This window comes from Lathyrus oleraceus, chromosome 4, assembly GCF_024323335.1.
Source record: "Lathyrus oleraceus cultivar Zhongwan6 chromosome 4, CAAS_Psat_ZW6_1.0, whole genome shotgun sequence".
Classification (NCBI taxonomy): domain Eukaryota; kingdom Viridiplantae; phylum Streptophyta; class Magnoliopsida; order Fabales; family Fabaceae; genus Lathyrus; species Lathyrus oleraceus.
Genome location: NC_066582.1, coordinates 408,198,601 through 408,219,853, shown reverse-complemented (window position 1 = coordinate 408,219,853; position 21,253 = coordinate 408,198,601).

Here is a 21,253-nt window from a genome sequence, read left to right as displayed (position 1 = left end):
GGTGTACATGCAGCAACCTGAGGGTTTTGTGTCAAGTGGTAATGAGAAATTGGTTTATAAATTGAGAAAATTGATTTATGGTTTGAAACACGCTTCTAGACAATGATACTTGAAATTTGATGAGGCGGTGATTTCAATGGATTTTGAAGAAAATAAAGTTGATCAGTGTATCTACCTTAAGGTTAGTGGGAGAAAATTATTTTTTCTCGTTCTATATGTTGATGATATTTTGCTTGCCAGTAGTGATCTTGGTCTACTTCTTGAGACCAAACTTATGCTTACCAAGTTCTTTGATATGAAATATCTTGGTGAAACATCCTTTGTGTTGAGAATTGAAATACACAAAGATAAATCACGTGGTGTACTCGGCTTGTTACAGGGGGATTATATTGATATAGTCCTTAAGAGGTTCAATATGTATAATTGTAAGCCATGAGATGTTCCAGTTACTAAAGGTGACAAATCAAGTAAAGAGCAATGTCCTGAAAATGAGATTGAGCTGGTAGAAATGAAGAGAAAACCCTTTGCCAGTGGGTTAGGCAACTTGATGTATGCTCAAGTATGCACTCGGCCTGACATTGCTTTCATAGTTGGCGTCTTGGGACGATACCAGTGTAATCATGGGAATGGTCAGTGGATTTCTGCTAAGAAAGTGATGAGATATTTGCAGAGAACTAAAAAGTATATGCTTGTTTTTAGGATAGTTGACGACATGGAAATAGTTGGGTATACTGACCCTGATCTTGTTGGATGTGTTGATGATAGGAAATCTACTTCTGGTTATATTTTTATGCTGGTTGGAGGTGCAATATCTTCTAAGAGTAAAAAGAAAACTCGTGTTGCCTCTTCTACCATGGAAACATAGTTGATTGGATGTTATGTTGTTGCCACTCATGCTGTTTGGTTGAGATTTTAGCGATTGGACTTCGTATTGTTGATTCTATTGCTAAGCCACTAAAGATTTACTGTGATAACAGTGCAACTGTGTTCTACTCTAAGAATAATAAAACTTTTAGCAGTTCTAAGCATTTAGAATTGAAGTATTTGACAGTCAGAGGTCTTGTAAAGAAAAATGACATTGTTGTTGAGTACATTGATACTGATTTCATGCTAGTTGATCCCCTAACTAAGGGACTTAGCCCCATTTTGTAAAAAATCATGTTGAGAGCATGGGCATTGTGAGTTCTTTTGATGTACTTGGTTAGTGGGAGTTTGTTCTTTATGCCATTTTCTTATCATGTTGTATTTTATTCTAGACACTTTAAGTGTTGCATTGTTAAGTACTTTCTATTTTGAGAAATTGATATTACAATGAATATTGTTACTACTATTTGTCATTGTTTATTTATATGTCAATTGTTAAAATTGAGACTCAGTGTCATTGGACCACCGTGCCTATGGTCGATACTAGTTTAGACTTTGAGGTATGATTTAAAGCCCGACGTTGTCATGACCACTATGCTGGTGGTTGATGTCATATTGGAGCTGATGCATTATGGTTTGTAAAATCATGAAATTTCTTTTCCTTTAATGCATTTGAGAGAAATTGTTAAGGACTGATGAAGAAAATAGTAGTTGACTGTTGGATCACATTGGCATGCTATTTTCTTACCACACTCCACATTGATGACTAGTTGATAGAGTCCGTAGTATTTGTAACCACATAAGATTTTATGTCAATGAAGGATATAATTTTTGTCGTGATTCAATAATGCTTGATTTTTTTCGGATGAAGTCATATTCAGACATTGCATCTGGAATCATGCATTTTCTTAAAATAAAAATCACACAATTGATTTTATCCAAATCGAAAAATAGTGACAGACAACAAGAACCGTAGGTAAGGCATTTGTCAGTCAGTAAAACATTAACTGACACACAAAAAGCCGTTGCTAGTCGCGGAGTATAGTGCACCGACCGCCATGGCTATTGGTGATTTACAGTTCGGCTTTTACCTACGGTATTATAATATATAGTGATGGATTCTGTCTGTCACTACATGTCAATTATCTTGAAGAGTTTTTTTGTGATTGAATACATTCAAATATTATTGGTGGCTGTTAATTGTGTTTAGCACCGTTTTGTGGCTGAATTGGTTGTTTGTTATCATCCATTAAATGAGCCTCTAAAGTTGGATGGAAGAATCAGTTAGTTAGGGAAGGTTCAAATAGTATATTCATTGTAAAATTTGTCTTATATTAATAAACAAAAGCTGTACAGATATACAAGGAGGGTCAACTGCCTGCACCAAAACAAACATCACTTACAAAGCAATACATGTTAGTGGAGCACACATAAAGATACGAGGAATGAAATTAAATTGTTAATAGATACACCCAAAAGTCATGTAACCGAATGAGTAGTAAGTAGTAACAAACAAAAGTCCTGTAATGTATTGTATCACATCATTCATTCTAACCATATATTTACAACAAATATATCTTATCATGACAAACAAGTACACGCAAAAGTTCAACCACTGGTACCACCTAAACACAATACACGTGGAAATTCACCAAAATATAGGAAAAATGATATTTTTACATATGTAAAATTAATGTGAAATGCAAGAGCATCGAGAGAGGAGATTCTCTCACGTGGAAATTCCGTCATGTGGAATGTGAACCACTTGTTGATGAGAGAGGGAGAGCCAAAAATATTAAAATAATAAAAAAATAGGGATGGATTGAATTTTGATGGTGTAGATGTACTATGCTCCACCTCTGATTAAAATATTGTTTACTGTGAAATTTGGTAAAGAACCGTTAATCTCTTATTAAAGGTTATTTATAGAATCAACTAGAGAATCTTAAAACATAGTTCTAAGAATTTTAATTTATCTTTTTAGTGGAAATGAAATTGATTTCGACTTGGTCGAAATAGTTGTAAAAAATGAATGAAAACGTCATTTTCAATAGTAATAAAAGAAAAAGATTTTGTAAGAGAAAGGTAGAGTAAAAGTGCAGTTAAGACAAGATGAATGTAATTGGGCAATAAATCATAAACTGGAATCAAACTTTGCATTTAAATAAAAGATGGTGTTTCAGGATTCATACATTCTCTTAATATACTCTTTTCTCTAAAGCTGGTACTTTGAGTATTTGTGAGATTTTGTAATGAAATCAAATTAACACCCTGAAACCTAACATTAGAATCCATATTTATACAAGTCTAAAATAATTGTTTCCTAAAGTTCACTTCTACAGCCTTTGCCATGTACACTCTTGCATGCACTTCGCCTCTAAATTTTCTCCACATGTCCTTCAGGATGAGACTGAGAAGCAGTTCTTATTTTGAAACAAAATTATCTCGCGCCGGAGTAACTGCTGAGAGCCCCATTGTGTAAAAAATCATGTTGAGAGCATGGACATTGTGAGTTCTTTTGATGTACTTGGTTAGTGGGAGTTTGTTCTTTATGCCATTTTCTTATCATGTTGTATTTTATTCTAGACACTTTAAGTGTTGCATTGTTAAGTACTTTCTATTTTGAGAAATTGATATTACAATGAATATTGTTATTACTATTTGTCATTGTTTATTTATATGTCAATTGTTAAAATTGAGACTCAGTGTCATTGGACCACCGTGCCTATGGTCGACACTAGTTTAGAATTTGAGGTACGATTTAAAGCCCGACGTTGTCATGACCACTATGCTGGTGGTTGATGCCATATTGGAGTTGAGGCATTATGGTTTGTAAAATCATGAAATTTATTTTCCTTTAATGCATTTGAGAGAAATTGTTAAGGACTGATGAAGAAAATAGTAGTTGACTCTTGGATCACATTGGCATGCTATTTTCTTACCACACTCCACATTGATGACTAGTTGATAGAGTCCGTAGTATTTGTAACCACATAAGATTTTATGTCAATGAAGGATATAATTATTGTCGTGATTCAATAATGCTTGATTTTTTCCGGATGAAGTCATATTCAGACATTGCATCTGGAATCATGCATTTTCTTAAAATGCGGCCGCATTTTAAGAAATTAGTCATTACCCTGAGAGTCGTTTTCAAAATGTATTTTAAAAATAAAAATCACACAATTGATTTTGTCCAAGTCGAAAAATAGTGACAGACAACAAGAACTGTAGGTAAGGCATTTGTCAGTCGATAAAACATTAACCGACACACAAAAAGTCGTTGCTAGTCGCGGAGTATAGTGCACCGACCGCCATGGCTATTGGAGATTTACAGTTCGGCTTTTACCTACGGTATTATAATATGTAGTGATGGATTCTGTCTGTCACTACATGTCAATTATCTTGTAGAGTTTTTTTTTGTGATTGAATACATTCAAACATTATTGGTAGGCATGGCAACATAACCCATACCCGCGGGTACCCACCCGAACCCGCCCCGAAGTTGACGGGGAAAATCCGTTTTGACTGGGTTTGGGTTCGGGTTTGGGTTTTCCCCGATTATAAAATATGGGGACGGGTCGGGTAATGGGGACACTAGTACCTGCCCCGAACCCATCCCCGAACCCGCCCCGTTTATTTCATTATGTATATTATTATTTATTTTTGATAATTTAGAATATTAAATATGTGTTTAATGTTTTGATATTTTAATTTGAATTTATTATTTAAAATATTTGAAATGTATGTATGAAATTTTTTTAGATTTTTTTATTTTATTATTTGAAATGTAATTTTATTTTAGAAAAAATAAATATTTCTATTAAAAAAATATATTTCACTAAATGAATAGTGGCGGGGCGGGGATACCCGAACCCAACCCGAACCCGTTTGGGACGGGTTTGGGTTTTTATTTCCCATCCCCGTTTGGGTTTGGGGCGGGGAACGGGGATTGTTTGGGGATTTGGGTTTAGGTTTGGGGGAGGTAAAAACCGTCCCCGACCCGCCCCGTTGCCATGCCTAATTATTGGTGGCTGTTAATTGTGTTTAGCACCGTTTTTGTGGCCGAATTGGTTGTTTGTTATCATTCCATTAAATGAGCCTCTAAAGATGGATGGAAGAATCAGTTAGTTAGGGAAGGTTCAAATACTATATATATATTCATTGTAAAATTTGTCTTATATTAATAAACAAAAGCTGTACAGATATACAATGAGGGTCAACTGCCTGCACCAAAACAAACTGCACTTACAAAGCTATACATGTTAGTGGAGCACACATAAAGATACGAGGAATGAAATTAAATTGTTAATAGATACACCCAAAAGTCATGTAACCGAATGAGTAGTAAGTAGTAACAAACACAAGTCCTGTAATGTATTGTATCACATCATTCATTCTAACCATATATGTACAACAAATATATCTTATCATGACAAACAAGTACAAGCAAAAGTTCAACCACTAGTACCACCTAAACACAATACACATGGAATTTCACCAAAGTGTAGGAAAAATGATATTTTTACATATGTAAAATTAATGTGAAATGCAAGAGCATCGAGAGGAGATTCTCTCACGTGGAAATTCCGTCATGTGGAATGTGAACCAAAAATATTAAAACAATAAAAAAATGAGGGATTGATTGAATTTTGATGGTGTAGATGAACTATGCTCCACCTCTAATTAAAATATTGTTTATTGTGAAATTTGGTAAAGAAACGTTAATTTCTTATTAAACGTTATTTACAGAATTAACTAGAGAATCTTAAGACATAGTTCTAAGAATTTTTATTTATCTTTTTGGTGGAAATGAAATTGATTTCGACTTGGTCGAAATAGTTGTAAAAAATGCATGAAAACGTCATTTTCGATAGTAATAAAAGAAAAAGATTTTGTAAGAGAAAGGTAAAGTAAAAGTGCAGATAAGACAAGATGAAGGTAATTGGGCAATAAATCTTAAACTGGAATCAAACTTTGCATTTAAATAAAAGATGGTGTTTCAGGATTCATACATTCTCTTAGTATACTCTTTTCTCTAGAGCTGGTACTTTGAGTATTTGTGATATTTTATAATGAAATCAAATTAACACCCTGAAACCTAACATTAGAATCCATATTTATACAAGTCTAAAATAATTGTTTCCTAAAGTTCACTTCTTCAGCCTTCACCATGTACACTCTTGCATGCACTTCGCCTCTAAATTTTCTCCACATGTCCTTCAGGATGAGACTGAGAAGCAGTTACTTATTTTGAAACAAAAGTATCTCGCGCCTGAATAACTGCTGATTCGACGCGCTTCCTTGATTTCGTCGAAATGTCTTCCCAAAAGCGTCATTTTTCCTGAAAAATACTAAGTCTCAATCTCTTCTGCTCTTGAGACTTCAACAATATACACGTCAACAAAACATCTAATTTCCCTTAACTTTCCCAAATCAGTAACTTGCGTTGAGTTTCTTAGCTCTTGTCGAAAAACCTAACTAACGAATTTCCCCCAAAAAAGACCTCTTTCGACCAAAAGGAGATATGGACGTTTTTTTACTTTTTCAAACACTATTCAGCTAGTGGGATGACGTCGTGGACATCATGACCTTTCTATCATCAGTACCTCGAAAACGTGCTTTTCCCACTAACACATAACTTCCATCATCATGGCTCCGCCTTCATAGGATGGTATGGCTCAATATATCAAAGCGTTTTGATTTCACCTCACTAGATCTTACTAAGCTTAAGGATTTTTTCGCCTCTTATCATAGGATCAGACCAATAGTTAGCATTAAGAAACCTATGAACTTATAATACATGAATGCCAACTTGCGTTTCTTTTGTTCAACTCCCCTTACAAAGAAACGTGAGGATTATATCCTCTGGCATAACAAAATTGAGTCGAAAATGAGTGAAACTTAGAAATCTAGAAGTCTTTTCGACCTGATTCAGTTGTCGAGAACCGGTCCGGCTTATTGTCAAAACATGTTGGTCGCATCTCTGTATTTCTAGGAAATCACCACTAACACCTTCCAACTCCCTTGTGGAATGGTGACACCAATCTAATTCGACATAGTAGTCAGCACTGGTATTTGTCCAACTGGAAATGTTTTTCACCCCAATGAGAGTGACGAGAACACCATCAATTTCGACACCAATCGTGCCAACTTTGAATGGTATGTTAAATACTACCATGTTAAGGACACTATTGAAGACTCTAACAAAGAGGATATATGCTTCATATGGCTATCAAGATGTATCTTTTGCTGCAAATCTTTAAAGGTAGCTAAAGGATATCTCTCCTTAGCCAATCAACCGCATGAAGGCAAGGATATTCGCCTCATCTAACTTATTTTAGGATCCCTCTATGAATCCTTAGGATTAGCTACATAATTCTTAAGGAACATCCAACCAAATGACAATTTACTGTTATCTGGACCCTTTTGGTTACTTCAACTCTGGTTGGATGCCATATTTAATATTTCTATGGACATCGATAAGCATAACAATGCCAACAAACTATTAGGGATAGGAATATTGAAGGCGTTCGATTAACCCAAATGACTCCGATTGACAAAAACAGAGCAGACCGAGAATAATTTTCATCATACTTATTAATGTTCGCCAAAAATACAACTTTAACCCAACAATGGCTCCCTTTGCCAAAATAACTCATGGATCTGAGTGGTTCACTCAACCATTCCCAGCTACTCGCGAACAAGAAGCTGAATCGAAGAAGATATGGGAAGCCTTTCTCACTCCAAAACTCATTTCAACCATACTTGGGAGCTCTAAGGAAAATGTGAAGATTCTTTGTTACCAACCCAATTTGGTGTTGCGCCAATTTGGAATTAGCCAGGTTGTGCCCAAGCCCTTTTCCAACTGAAAAAGAAAACTATGCCTTTGCACCATTGACTTTTCTGAAGATGAATACCTTTGACGGCTAGCTCGACACACTACTAACTGTCCCATGCTCACTCCATTTGCTTTCCAACCATCGCTCTAATGTACCCCAGAATTCGACTCTTGGTGAAAAGCCTACCATGCCAAAGAGTATATGAATGCTGCAACATTAACTCAACATCTAGTTGGCGCTTTCTCTTATCTGCATTAAAAGTTCAAAAAAAGGTAAAGTCAAACATATCAAAGAGATCCAGAATTTCCAGAAATACTTTGAAATTATGTATGACCCTGATGATCTTAGTCAGACGATTCGCGAAGCAGTTGTTACACTAAAGGAAAAATGATGGCGAAACTCCCAAACTTGCGCATTCCTAATTACATGAAGGACACGTCATAGAAAAAGCTATTTAGTTTTCTACAATCTATTTGTCAGAAACAAACTCTATAGAAATTCTCGAGTCTTGTCATGATAAAAGATATGGGGGTAGAGGTACTCAAGGTTTAAATGTTAAGACAATGTACCAAGATGTAATTCTTCAAACACATTTATATATATTGAATAACGTTGATGAAGTTCAACCTTACTTGTCCGTTCATAAAATCCTTATCAAGGAAAAATACCTATGAATGAGTAAAAAATTGATGTTGATAGAGCATACAACTTTTATGACTTGGTTTAATGAAAGGGTTTCTAAAGAGAGTAGTGTATCGGAGACAATAAAATGGATGACATATATGAATAAGTTTAATATAATAATTTGGAGTGCATTCGACATTAGAAATTTTTTATTCTATTCAAAATCAAAGGATGATCTTAGTACTATGCAAATTAGTGGAGTTATGGTTGAAGTTGAATCCATGTACTTCTCTAGTTCTAGTGGTAACAATCTTGTATTGTCATTTAGGGTGTACTTTGGGGTTATTGATGATATTTTGGAGACTGATTATGTCACTTTTAAAGTGCATTTATTTAAGTGCAAGTGGATTGATAGTAACACTGGTGTAGAATCCGATGAATTAGAATTCACACGGTTTCATTTTCGAAAGTCAACTTATATGAACGAACTATTCATCATGACAACCCAAGCAAAACAAGTTTTTTACCTCACTGATCCTTCTAACTACAAATCGTCACTTATTCTACAAGGAAAACATATTCTTGATAGTGATGAAAATCAAGATTTAAATTTTGATATTCCTTCTTTAGCAACACATGTATGTCTCTCATATGAAGAAAATGATTCAGACGATGTGCATATTTCTTCGCCATGATTTTCAAGAGGGGATATGGGAAAACTAGTAAATAAATGTTTTATATCACTTAGTAATATGTATTTATTCATTTTATTTTTTATTCTTTTTACTAATATTTTTTTTCAACATGTAGAGATGTCGAAGAATAGCCTATGTTGCATTGGATTAGAAGTAAAAGTCAGAAAATTAAAAACCCCTAAAGTAAGTGTTATATGATGCATGTTGTTGATATTGAAGTTTAAAGTTTATGTTGAAGATTGAATTTTGAATGTTGTTGTTCTTCTTGTTGAGATTGTTGATTTAAAGGTTTAAAGTTGTTTTTTTTTTGTTGATTATCCTAATTGACTTCAAATGTTGTTTAAATTATAGTACTCAACGACCGGTTACAAATCCCAGAAGAGAACTTTTGGATGACCTTCAAGAATTTGCATTTTGGTTATTCCTTTTGTTGGTTAATAATTTCTTTTAGTTTCGTTGTAAATTATTAAATGTGTGCCATTTTGACTTTGCAATTGGTGTAAACAATGAATATATTTGGTACAATGTTTCTGTTTGTGAATTTTTGTTTGTGAAATGGACAAAAGGTACAATGTTTTTGTTTCAGAAATGGACAAAAAGAGATTCTTTTATACATGTTAAAACAAAATTATAGAATAAAAAATTAATACTACTCTATTACCTTGGGTTAATATTATAAATCGAGGTAGTAATACTGCTCTATTATATCAATTTTTCTTATAATTGATAGAAAATGTGGGACGCGCCATCCAATTCTGAAAATAATAAAAATGACGCAGATTTAATGACGTTCTTCGTTATCTCATATACAGAACCGAGGTTAACCCCATTTCTAATCGAAATATAAGAAAAAAAATTATTAGAGTAGAATAACGTGTTTTTATAAAAATAAAAAAAAAATCTATTTTTTAAAGATAAATCAATATTTCTGAGGCATTTTTAATAGCATAAATTTCCATCGACTCTTTTTCCCAAATATGGGATAAATATAAATCTGTACTTTATATTGATAGTTTTGTACCTGAATGTGTGAATGTGAAAATGAAAAACCCGTGGGATCATTTCGTGCTAAAACAGAAGTAGCATAAAATAATGTACAAGAAGCAACAAAGGAAACCATAAAGCCTTTTTCATGATTGAGAAAATGAACAAAAGTGGTTTAGAAGTGGAAGCTGAATAGGGAAGCTTGAGTCACAATTCTCACCAGCAAGCAATATTTATACAATAAGCTAGTATAGAGGATAATTAGCAATAAAGAGGAAAGCACTTCAACTATGGTGTTGTAGAGGCCAATCCCCGGGTGCTGTGACATCTAAGAAGTTGGAGGAATTACGAATGAGATCTTTAGTTAGATAATAATGACCACACTTGATAACTTTTATTGGACATTTGACTTAGCACACAAGAGGGGGGTGAATTGTGTGTTTCCAAAAAAACTTGGTTTTGAAAACATTTTAGAATTAAAATTAGAATTAGAAAAATTTTAGAGTTATGCAGTAGAAAATAAAAGGAAGAAGATAAATTACGTAAATGTAAATGTTTAAGGGAAGAGAGAAGACACCGGAAGTTATAGAGGTTCGGTCGAAAAAAGAAAAAAAACATACTCTTCTCCCCAATAATTGATCTTGAGAGTATGCAATAAAATTAAGAGCTTTTATTATGTTAAACTCTCGAACCCTCTTATACAAGAAAAAATAAAAGTTACATCTAACTTCCCAAGAAATAGTAAACATGGGTGAGAAGTTGTGAGTCATCCTTTCAAAAGGCAGTCGAAGTGGTTGGTCTCCTTTCCACAAGAATATTGGAGCGATTAGTCTCCAAGCTTCAAACAAACTTTGTGATCTTTTAAAACTATGATGATATCTCGAACCTACACCTTGGTTTTGTATCGGACTAACCAATAACTTGCGATATTTTACCATCGGGATGATCTCGAACCAAAACAAGCTGTTAACACCAGGCTAAGCTTTAACCTAAATTTGGTTTTATTATGGGATAAAGAAGAACCTATAAGATTTTACCACGAGATGATCTCAAATATAAACAAGAGACTTGATCACACGAATCCCAAACTTAACGTTTTACTCCTTTAGTTTTGAACCTAAATAAACCATCCTTAAGTGGATAAAATGTTCAATCAAGGTAAAAATAAATTTCTTGGTGAACTTACAAAACTAGCCTTCCATAATTACAACTCTCTCACTCACAAAATGACTTCCTTAAAAAGAACTTTGGCTAAACATTTAGTGAGAGAAAGTAAACAAAAGAAATTTTAGAGAGAGATTGAGAAGTGAGAAATGAAATCACATTTCTAGATGATTTTGAAAGTGGAAAGGGATCTCTATTTATAGGCTAGAGATAGGTATAGAAAAGGAAATAGTTTTATGGCTTATTATGAGTTACCAATCGATTGACAACATATCCTAACTCATCTGGCACAACATCTAGACTTTTTCAGATGCTTTTTTTTCTTATAGAATTTTCTCGAGTTTACTTGAGATGAGGCTTGAGTTATATTCGATTTGGATTCCTTCACAAGATAGTCAAGTCCATCAAACTCTAATATTTTGGTTTACATGTTTAACCTCCTAAATGCTTATGCTTGACTTATCATTATGGACTAGTTGTCATCATTAGACATTAGTTGTCATCATCAAATGAAATAAATGAGTTAATGGGTGAAGTAGGGAACTAATGGTTTCAAGGATTAATGGAGGAGTGCAATCTTTCTCTGATTTAGAGTTGAATTAAAAACAGAAAATGGAAAATATGATATGAAAAATGGGTTATTTTGGGAGAAATTTTAAGGTTTAGGTGAGTCATGAAAATAAAATTCATTTTTTTCTCTTTTCAACAATTTCCATTTAATTTTTTTTTCTTATTTTAAAACATTTTTAGTTTTCACACATCTAAAGAAGACCTAGATATACCCCCAATTAATAGATTTTTTTATGTGTATAAGCCTTTTATACCTACGATGGATATGGCTGTCACTAGAAACCTCCGTAGGTAAATGTCAAATTTCTTGTATTGCACATTTTCCTTAAATCCAAAAGTGATTAGAAGAGAACGCAAGCCTAAAAATAGAGGGAATTTTAAGCTTACGCGTATTTATGCTTTACGGTCGTATTTCACTTTTACAGGCGACCCGTATTTTTGTAATACGTGGATAATAGTCCTAATAGACAAGCCTTTCAACTTTGCACAATTTTTATCTCACTTTGAGATGCTATGTATTGAAGAATAATTGCTCAATTTCTTATATTTATCCATGATTAAGGGTTCTAGACTACTAATAACAATCATCATTACATGATTTTTATGAGAAAATTCAAATAAAATTAGAAGATTAACGATCAAAAGTCATGCCAAAGTGTGAAGAATTGGGAAAAATTCTATCACAAGGAAGAAATAAAGACTTAAAAAATTCTGAAGAACTTTTGAAGAAATTATAAAGGAACGAGAACTTTTTAGCACAATTTACATTGATGATGTTTGTTCAATAACTTGATAATATCTGAAGATTCATAACTCGGATTGAGACAAGGCTTTTTTAAAAGGAAATATAAAAAGGAGATATAGCCCTTGGAATCATTAAGCGTGTGATAATTTCCATCATGGTGCGATTGCACGTGTTTTTTGACACGCATATTGCTATTTAAAGGTCATTTAGCTAACTTTTTTAGGGTTTTGAAACTTGGAGATAAAGTGACGGCTAGGGATACTTAAGTGGTGATTTTATAGCACATTGGATTCATTTGATAGCAATTCTTCCATAAATTTTAATGATGAATACTAATCCACTCGTATATGTTAATATATCAATGAGTAACTAAGTTTTTCTATATTAGGTGTTTTTGACATGAAACCTTGTTGGATCATATGTTTGTTTGAGATTTATTGAGACTTTTATTTTTATTATTGTTATTTAAATTGTTTTTGAGTTTAATGTTTTTTTCCGCATACGAGCGTATGAATCGATTTAGATACGTAGGTATTTCTTGTCGTTAGTCTACTTATTATTGTGATGAAGCTATTTCATCATTGAAGAAAGGATAACAAAATGGAAACGAGAAAGAAAACTTCAAGAAGAGAGAATCATAACTTCATTGATTATTCAAGTGTGATACTACAGCTCTTATATAGTACACTCCTATCACATAATAGCCAATCAAATGAAACTAACTAACCAATAACCACCTAACTAACAATAACCTTATACTATATTAATCAACTAATCTAATCCAATGATTAAAGTAGCTAATCTTAACAGCCCCTCTCAAGCTAAGCATGGTGAATGTTGATCATGCCAAGCTTGGAAATAAACTTGTTGGAAGTTGAAGTTGGTAATGCTTTAGTTAGAAAATCAACAAGTTGCTCATGATTGGAAATTGGTAGGAGCCGAAGTAAGCCTTGCTGTAGTTTTTCACGGACCAAATGGCTATCGATCTCAAGATGTTTGGTTCGTTCATGAAATACCGGATTGGATGCAATATGCATTGCACTTTGGCTGTCACAATAAAGGACAGGAAGTTTGGTACATGTGATGTGCAGCTCCTTCATAAGGACTATCAACCAAAGCAATTCACATGTGGCAAATGATAGCGTCTGATACTCACCCTCTGATGATGATCTGGAAATAGTATCTTGTTTCTTTGCACGCCATGATATGAGAGAAGTACCAAGGAAGAAGCAATATCCTGAAATGGACCTCCTTGAATCAAGGTACTCTGCCCAATAAGAATCTGAGAAGCCAAGAAGTTGTAATTCAGCATTCCTGCGAAACAGAATTCCTATATCAGGGCTATTCTTCAAGTAGCGTATGACTCTACAAGCAGCACGGTAGTGTGTCATTGTTGGATTGTGAAGAAACAGACTGAGTTGCTGAGTGGCATAGGTAATGTCTGGGCGTGTGGTGTTAAGGTACAGAAGACGACCTATTAATCGTCTATAAGCGCCAATGTCTTCAAAAGCTTTGCCACTATCAGCATGTAGCTTAACTGATGGATCAAAAGGTGTGGGAGCTGGTTTGGATCCAAGCATACCAGATTCCTACAAGAGATCAAGACAATATTTTCGTTGTGATAGTGAAATCCCTGCCTTTGAATGACCAACCTCGAGGCCAAGAAAATACTTAAGTATTCCCAGGTCTTTGATGCTAAAATTTTCATCTAGAATGAGTTTGATATGATCAAATTCAGACATAGAGGTTCCAGCTAGGATTATGTCATCAACATAGACTAAAATAGTTGTAAATTGAGCATCAGTTTTCAAAGTGAAAAGGGAATAATCAGAAGTAGATTGAGTGTACCCTTGTTGAAGTAAAAGAGCTGTTAGCATTTCATACCATTTGCAACTGGCTTGTTTCAGACCATATAAACTCTTTTGGAGTTTGGATACTTGATTGGGCCTGTGACATGTAACACCTTCAGGTATGGTCATATACACATCTTCCTGCAATTCCCCATGTAAAAATGCATTGTTAACATCAAGTTGATGAAGAACCAATTGTTTATGGTTGTAGTTGCAAGAAGAGTTCTGACAGTTGTAAGCTTTGCTACAGGTGAAAAAGTATCAAAGAAATTAAGCCCTTCAATTTGCCTGTAGCCCTTGGCAACAAGTCTAGCTTTATACCTCTCTATTGTGCCATCTGCTCTATGCTTTACTTTGAACACCCATCTGTTACCAATTGGTTTGACATGTGGTGGAAAATCAACTATATTCCAAGTTCTATTCTTGTCTAATGCATCTAATTTAGACTTCATGGCCTTGATCCAATGTTCAGACAAACATGCTTCTTTGTAGTTCTTTGGCTCATGTGTAAGAGTGATATTGGATGCAAAGGCACGATGAGATGCAGACAGAAAATGCAATGAATAATAATTTGAAATAGGATAAATAATTTTGGTTGTACCTGATTATGACTTGACTGCTGATGCATCAGATGTATTGCACACATAATCTGAGAGATAATGAGGTGTATGTTTGGCTCTAACAGGCCTAGATTGAATGTTGTCATTTTCAATATCTGATGTATCATGGATAAATTGGATGTCATGGTTCTCATCAGCATTTTCTAAAGATTTAGGGTCAATTTTAGAATGGTGCAGTGTGTCAGTGGGTGTGTTAGGATGGTGGTCATATTCCTCAACAGTGGATTCAATACTTTGTGATGGAACAGGTATGATAAGATCATGTTATGGTGAGTCAATGGGATCTTTGTAAGGGTGATAGTTCTAATTAGTAAAATTTGCATTTGAATAGGGAAAAATGTGCTCATGATGTATGACGTTTCTAGAAACAAGAATTGTATGACTGTTAATATCATAGAGCACCACACCCTTCATACCATTCTTGTATTGTAAGAATACACATTTTCGACCTCTTGGCTCAAGCTTTGTTCTATGCATATGTAATGTGGATGCAAAATCTAGAGATCCAAACACTTTGACACTATACGTATCTGGATGTGCATTGTGCAGTATGAAATGAGGAGAAAGATTGTTTAAAATTTGTGTAGGAAGTTTATTTATAATGAATGTTGCATGAAAAATGGCATATGACCAGAATTTCTTTGGAAGTTTTGACTAAAAAAGAAGAGCTCTTCCAACATTTAATGAATGTTGATGTTTCCTCTCCACTCTACCATTTTGTTGTGGAGATTCAACATAATTTGTTTGATGAATGATTCCCTTAGATGCATAAAATTCAGGGATGCTAAATTCAGGACCATTATCAGTTCTGATAATTTTGACATGAAGCTTATGTTGATTTTCTATGAGACTAACAAAGTTTATAACATGTTGTCTAGCTTCAGATTTGGCTTTCATTAATGTTATCCATGTGTATCTGCTACAGTCATCAATAGTGTCGCATCACGCGAAAAACCGGCGGGAAAACAAGAACAACAGAGCCGCCACCGTGCGTTATTTATCCCAAAAGAGGGAAAGGAAACGCTCAGAGTAAACCTGGAAAGAACATGGTCTCGCGACCAAAGAGAATGGGATCGGGAGTCGGTTATGCGAAGGGAAGGTATTAGCACCCCTACGCATCCGTCGTACTCGACGGGATCCACGCACAAAAGGAAGGAAAATGGTTGCCAAACACTGCTCACACACACACACACACTGGCTGAAGGAGACACAAGAAAACAGACAAGACTGACTCGGCAGGATATCGCATCCTGGGCCTACTTAGTCTATCAGGCATAGACATCAGAGTCGAAGTAGTTCGGACTGGGGAAACGACACGTGCTCGCTAGGGTATCGCACCCTATGCATACGTATCTTCTCGGACGAAAGAAGAATCAGAGCATTCGTAGCTCGGCTAACACGCACACAAACAAAACTAGGCAAAGGCAAACGTGGAGCCTGAATGCCAATCACTGGACTTACATCAGCATCCGAACCAAAACACACCCACACTGGAACCCAAATGCCACTCGATGGACTTACATCAACTTCCAAGCACACAACAAGACAAAACAAAGACACAGGCGCCCGGAGAGATCTGCTCATCTCCTGCCTACGTACCTCATCTGGTATGAGGATCAGGGCGACGTAGTTCCCCTACAGAGGGATAAAGGACTAGCCTAACCAGATAACAGAGGGAGACACAACACTAGGGAGACTACGACTCGAGCCTAGATGTTATCATGCAAAATCATCCCTAAGTTAAGGTTTCTAGCTAACTGGCACAGGGAGCCAGCCTATCCTAATCATGACTTGCACAGGAAGCAAGCCACACACACACTTAACTTGCACCGGAAGCAAGCCAAGCAAAACCTAACTTGCACAGGAAGCAAGTCTAAACTAAACCTAACTTGCACAGGAAGCAAGTCAAACAAACATACAAGCACAGGTAGCACACACTATATCCAAACAAGGGGCTCAAACAAGGGTTAGGTTTTAGTCGAGGGGTCATATCAACCTCAACAAACAAACCTCTGGAACTGGGTAGTAGGTGCTCTTAACCTTGCCATTGAGGGGCTAAGGTGAAGCAGATGAAAGGTGAGTGAAGATAAGACTTCACAGCTCTTATCCCTGGCCTGGGAGAGCTTAAGACAAGAATGTGTGGGTTCAGAAAGTGGGAACCCTTCTACACATTTGAAACTGACTCAACTGTACGATTGTACAAGATCTTGGGTTTGTATCTGCAATGCATCAACACAGTGGTGTGAGCAAAGCAGATGACACACAGAATAGCAGGGGATAGGTTGCATATCCCTTGGGTTCTGCCAATTGCCTCTTCACTTAGGAGGTCTTTGACTATGTACAAGGACAAATTAAACATACACAAGCATTGCCTCTTAAGGAGGACTTCAGACAGTTGCCTGACCAAGTAACAGGCCAGGTCTTCCAGACTACATGAAGATTAAGGGATATACCTCAATGCAAATTGCTTATACAAGCAAAGCAAAGCAAAAGTTCACAAGGAACTGAGCAACTAAAGTACCTGAAACCAGTCAAGCACAGTTAGTATACAAGTCAAAGTTAAATCAAAATGAAACAGATATCGACCAGTCAACACAAGCAAGTGAATGTGCAAGGCACAAGGCTCAAGGCATGTGAGCCAAGCCACCTACAAAAAAAACAAGTTAATCAATGATATTCAAGCAAGCTCAATCAAAAAGAATTGGTCTCATTGGTCATTTGTTGGTCAACCTGAAAACATGAGCTCAAAGGTGAGTAACAGGACCACTAGGGCAAGCCTAGGGTCAAAAATGAATGAGAAAGTCAAAACAGCAAAGGGCAAGTATCCAAAATCATGTTCAAACAATCAAGGAACAAAACCAATTGGGTTCACATTCATATCAATCATCATCATCATTTCATAAGCAAAAGAAGTCAAAGCATGGTAAATGAGAGCTCATAGGAGTCAACAGAAAGACTTGCATCAAAAGTCAACTCAAACATTTCCAAAAATTACCAAATAAATCATGATCAATCCTAACACATAGCATGGTAAGCATGTCAAATTTCATCTCATTTGGACAAGAGGAAGGCAGTCAATAAAAATCAGAAAGTCAAAGCAATTTTGAACATGCTCAAAGAAGTCAACCAAACATGCATCAACTTTAATAAATCATAAACCAGTGATAGCATATGAGAAATGAATGGGATCAAAACCATGGCAAAGCTTAAGATGTCTACTAATCACATATCAAATTTCATGTCCATCCAATAAAGTATGAGAATTTCACAAATGAAATGGGAACATGTGTCACAAAAAGTCAACATAAGACCAAACAGGGGAGAAAATCCCAAACAATTAGGAAATGCCACAAATAATTCCAAGAAAATTCACATGTGAACTAGACATACAAGAGTAGGTTCATGCAAAAATTCACATCAATTGGAGGTCAAGAAGCATGGTATCAAAAATCATGAAGTTGCACATCAATGGTGTGACACAAATTGTCACACCCTAATTCAAAAAATCATAACTCACAAACCAGCAATGATAAATTCACAAACTCTACACCAAAATCACCATGAATGTGTCTAGTTTAAGCACAAAAAATTTGGGAGCCATTGGATAAAGTATCACCATTTCACAAATGTTTTGGCAAAGTGTACAAAATATGCATACATGTCACAAACCCTAGCATCAATTAAAATCCATTGATCACAAAATTCTGGAAAAATTATGATAAAAAAGTAGAGATCATGATGAAGATAATGCAAAAATTCCCATGAGAAATGGATTTAACATGAATGAGTTATGAGTTTTGAAAGTTTGATGATCAAATGAAATTAAAATGGAAAAGAAATAACTTATTTTCAATAAACCATGTGCCACGGATGGCATTTTTGAAATTATGGGGTCACTAATCAAAACGGCCGCGTTTTGGGCCACGGAATGAAATGTTTTCATTGGCCAGGCTTAATGCAACAGTAACAAATTCATGAAAAAAAAACCCTAGCCCAGAAATCCGCAGGAAAATCCGTAGCCAGCTATGAAGGCCGCACGTGAATCCGCAGGTAATGTGTAGCGTTTTTACAGCAACGTATTCATCATCTTGTTCATCATCATCGTGAAAAAACTTTTTCCAGAAATGAACAATCAACATACCAATCGAACAAGCAAATCACATACATCACAAATCCAAAAGCCGTTAACAATAAATCATGCTAATCTAGTAAGAATCATGCATAAACAATGATAAACAACAAACTTCATTTTCAAATATCTCACTTATTACTCAACTATTTTGCACGATTCAAAGTCCATGGTGACCAGCAAGGCAAGATCTAACTAAAGCATATCATGGTTTTGAAAAATAAGAGATTCGAAATTTTACCAAGAGTGAAGAGCAACTGGGATACGGTTGATATTTGGCCATGTTAAAGTGAAACAGATGCTTTAACACCCCCCTAATGATGAATGGTGAAGATACTTTGGCTTGCAACAACTTGAAGAAGCTTCACTCGACCTTTGCCATGGATGATGTTTGGAAAGAACAGTCCACCAAAAGCTCTTACAGTTGAAGAATGGTGGTTGAAATGAGCTTAAGATGATGCCTAGATGGTGAAACAACAATGTTTGCTCGTGGTCTTTTGAGGGTTTTGACAGATTTTTGGAAAATGCAAGAAATGGATTTTTGAGAGAATGAGATGAAATCTGTGTTTTGGAGGCAGCTGCTAGGGTTTGTAAATGACAGAAAATCATCTTTATATTCTCTGTTTAAAAGTACAAATCAAAGTCCATGAAAAGGTGGGATGTAGTTGTTGAAAAATGTACTTTTTTTTCAATTTTCAAGCAAGTTGGCATGGCTGTATGTACTGCACGAATTTGGGCTTTCAAACATGACACAAACCACATTTCTGAACTATTTCAATTGGCCAAGTGGTTTAAAAATGATTATTTTGAAAAGTCAAAATTCAACTCACTTGAAATTAATTAAGGCAAGTTCAAAAAGGCCATTTTGCTTGGTGAAGTTTTGGTGAATGAAAGTTACATTTTTGGAAAGAGGGGATCAAATGTGACTTGTAGGAAAAAACCCCACCCAAATTGGCCAAATGGTTTGAGAGATATGGCCTTTTGAAGTTCAAGAATTTCTGAAAATGATTTGATCATAACTTGCCAACCATACATGGGAATTGAGTGTTCTTGGACTTTTTGGAAATGGGAGAACAAGATCTTCAACTTTCATGTTGGGCAAAAATTCATTTGAAGCTTGTATCATGATGTAAGTTTGAGGATCAAGACTTTCCATTTTGGGCAGGTTTCAATTACAGGTCCAGTTTCCATTTTTGGAAATTTCTGATCTGGCTTCAAATTCTTCAATGATGTTGTTTGACATGATATATGAGGTCTATTTGGACATGAATAAGCTCTCTCAAACCAAATCCCACCATCAAAACCATAAAATCAGACACAGTTGACCAAGTTTGACTTTTTAGGGTTTCTGACTGACTGTGCATTGACTGATGACTTCTGAACATCCAATCCTTGACCAAAACACTTCAAATGGATCCCCAAGTCATGTGGACATGTTGGACCAACCCTAGGGCCTTGGCTCAAAGGAATTTGTACTTGCTTGCTTGGTTGACTGATCTCCTGATCAGTTTGACCTAATTCTCCTGATGATCTTGCACTTGGGCAAAAGGGACAATGCAATGCTATGCAGTGGACCATGTTATGTTATGACCTAATATGAGAATGTATGTACAATGATAGGTGCAAATTTGAGGTGCTACAAATAGCAGTTAAAAAATATGAATGACCATGTAAAGATTGAACTGCAAGAGGTCCCCAAATGTCAAAATGGATCAAGTCATAAGGGTGAGCAGCTCTATTATTACTAACAGCATAAGAAAGCTTTCTTTGTCTAGCATAGCGACATACATCACAAACATCTTTATGATTTACTTTGATAAAGGGAAATTGAGAATGTAAGTACAATAGTCTGTTTTGAGATAAGTGTCCTAATCTAAAATGCCATAAGGCTCTATCTGGTAAAGTGACATTGGCAGCTAGGGCAGAGGTTAAAGCAGGTGTGTGTGTAGTAGGTGGATCATTATCTCTTAGTGTTAAGTAGTACATTCCATCTTTCTGCGCAGCAGAACCAGTCATCTTCATGGTGATTTTGTCCTGTATAACACATTGTGAATTGAGGAAATTGACATTGCAATTAGAGGATTCACACAATTTTGAAACAGATAATAAGTTTTAAGAAAATTCAGGAATCAAAAGAATATTATGCACAATAAAGTCAGGGGGAAA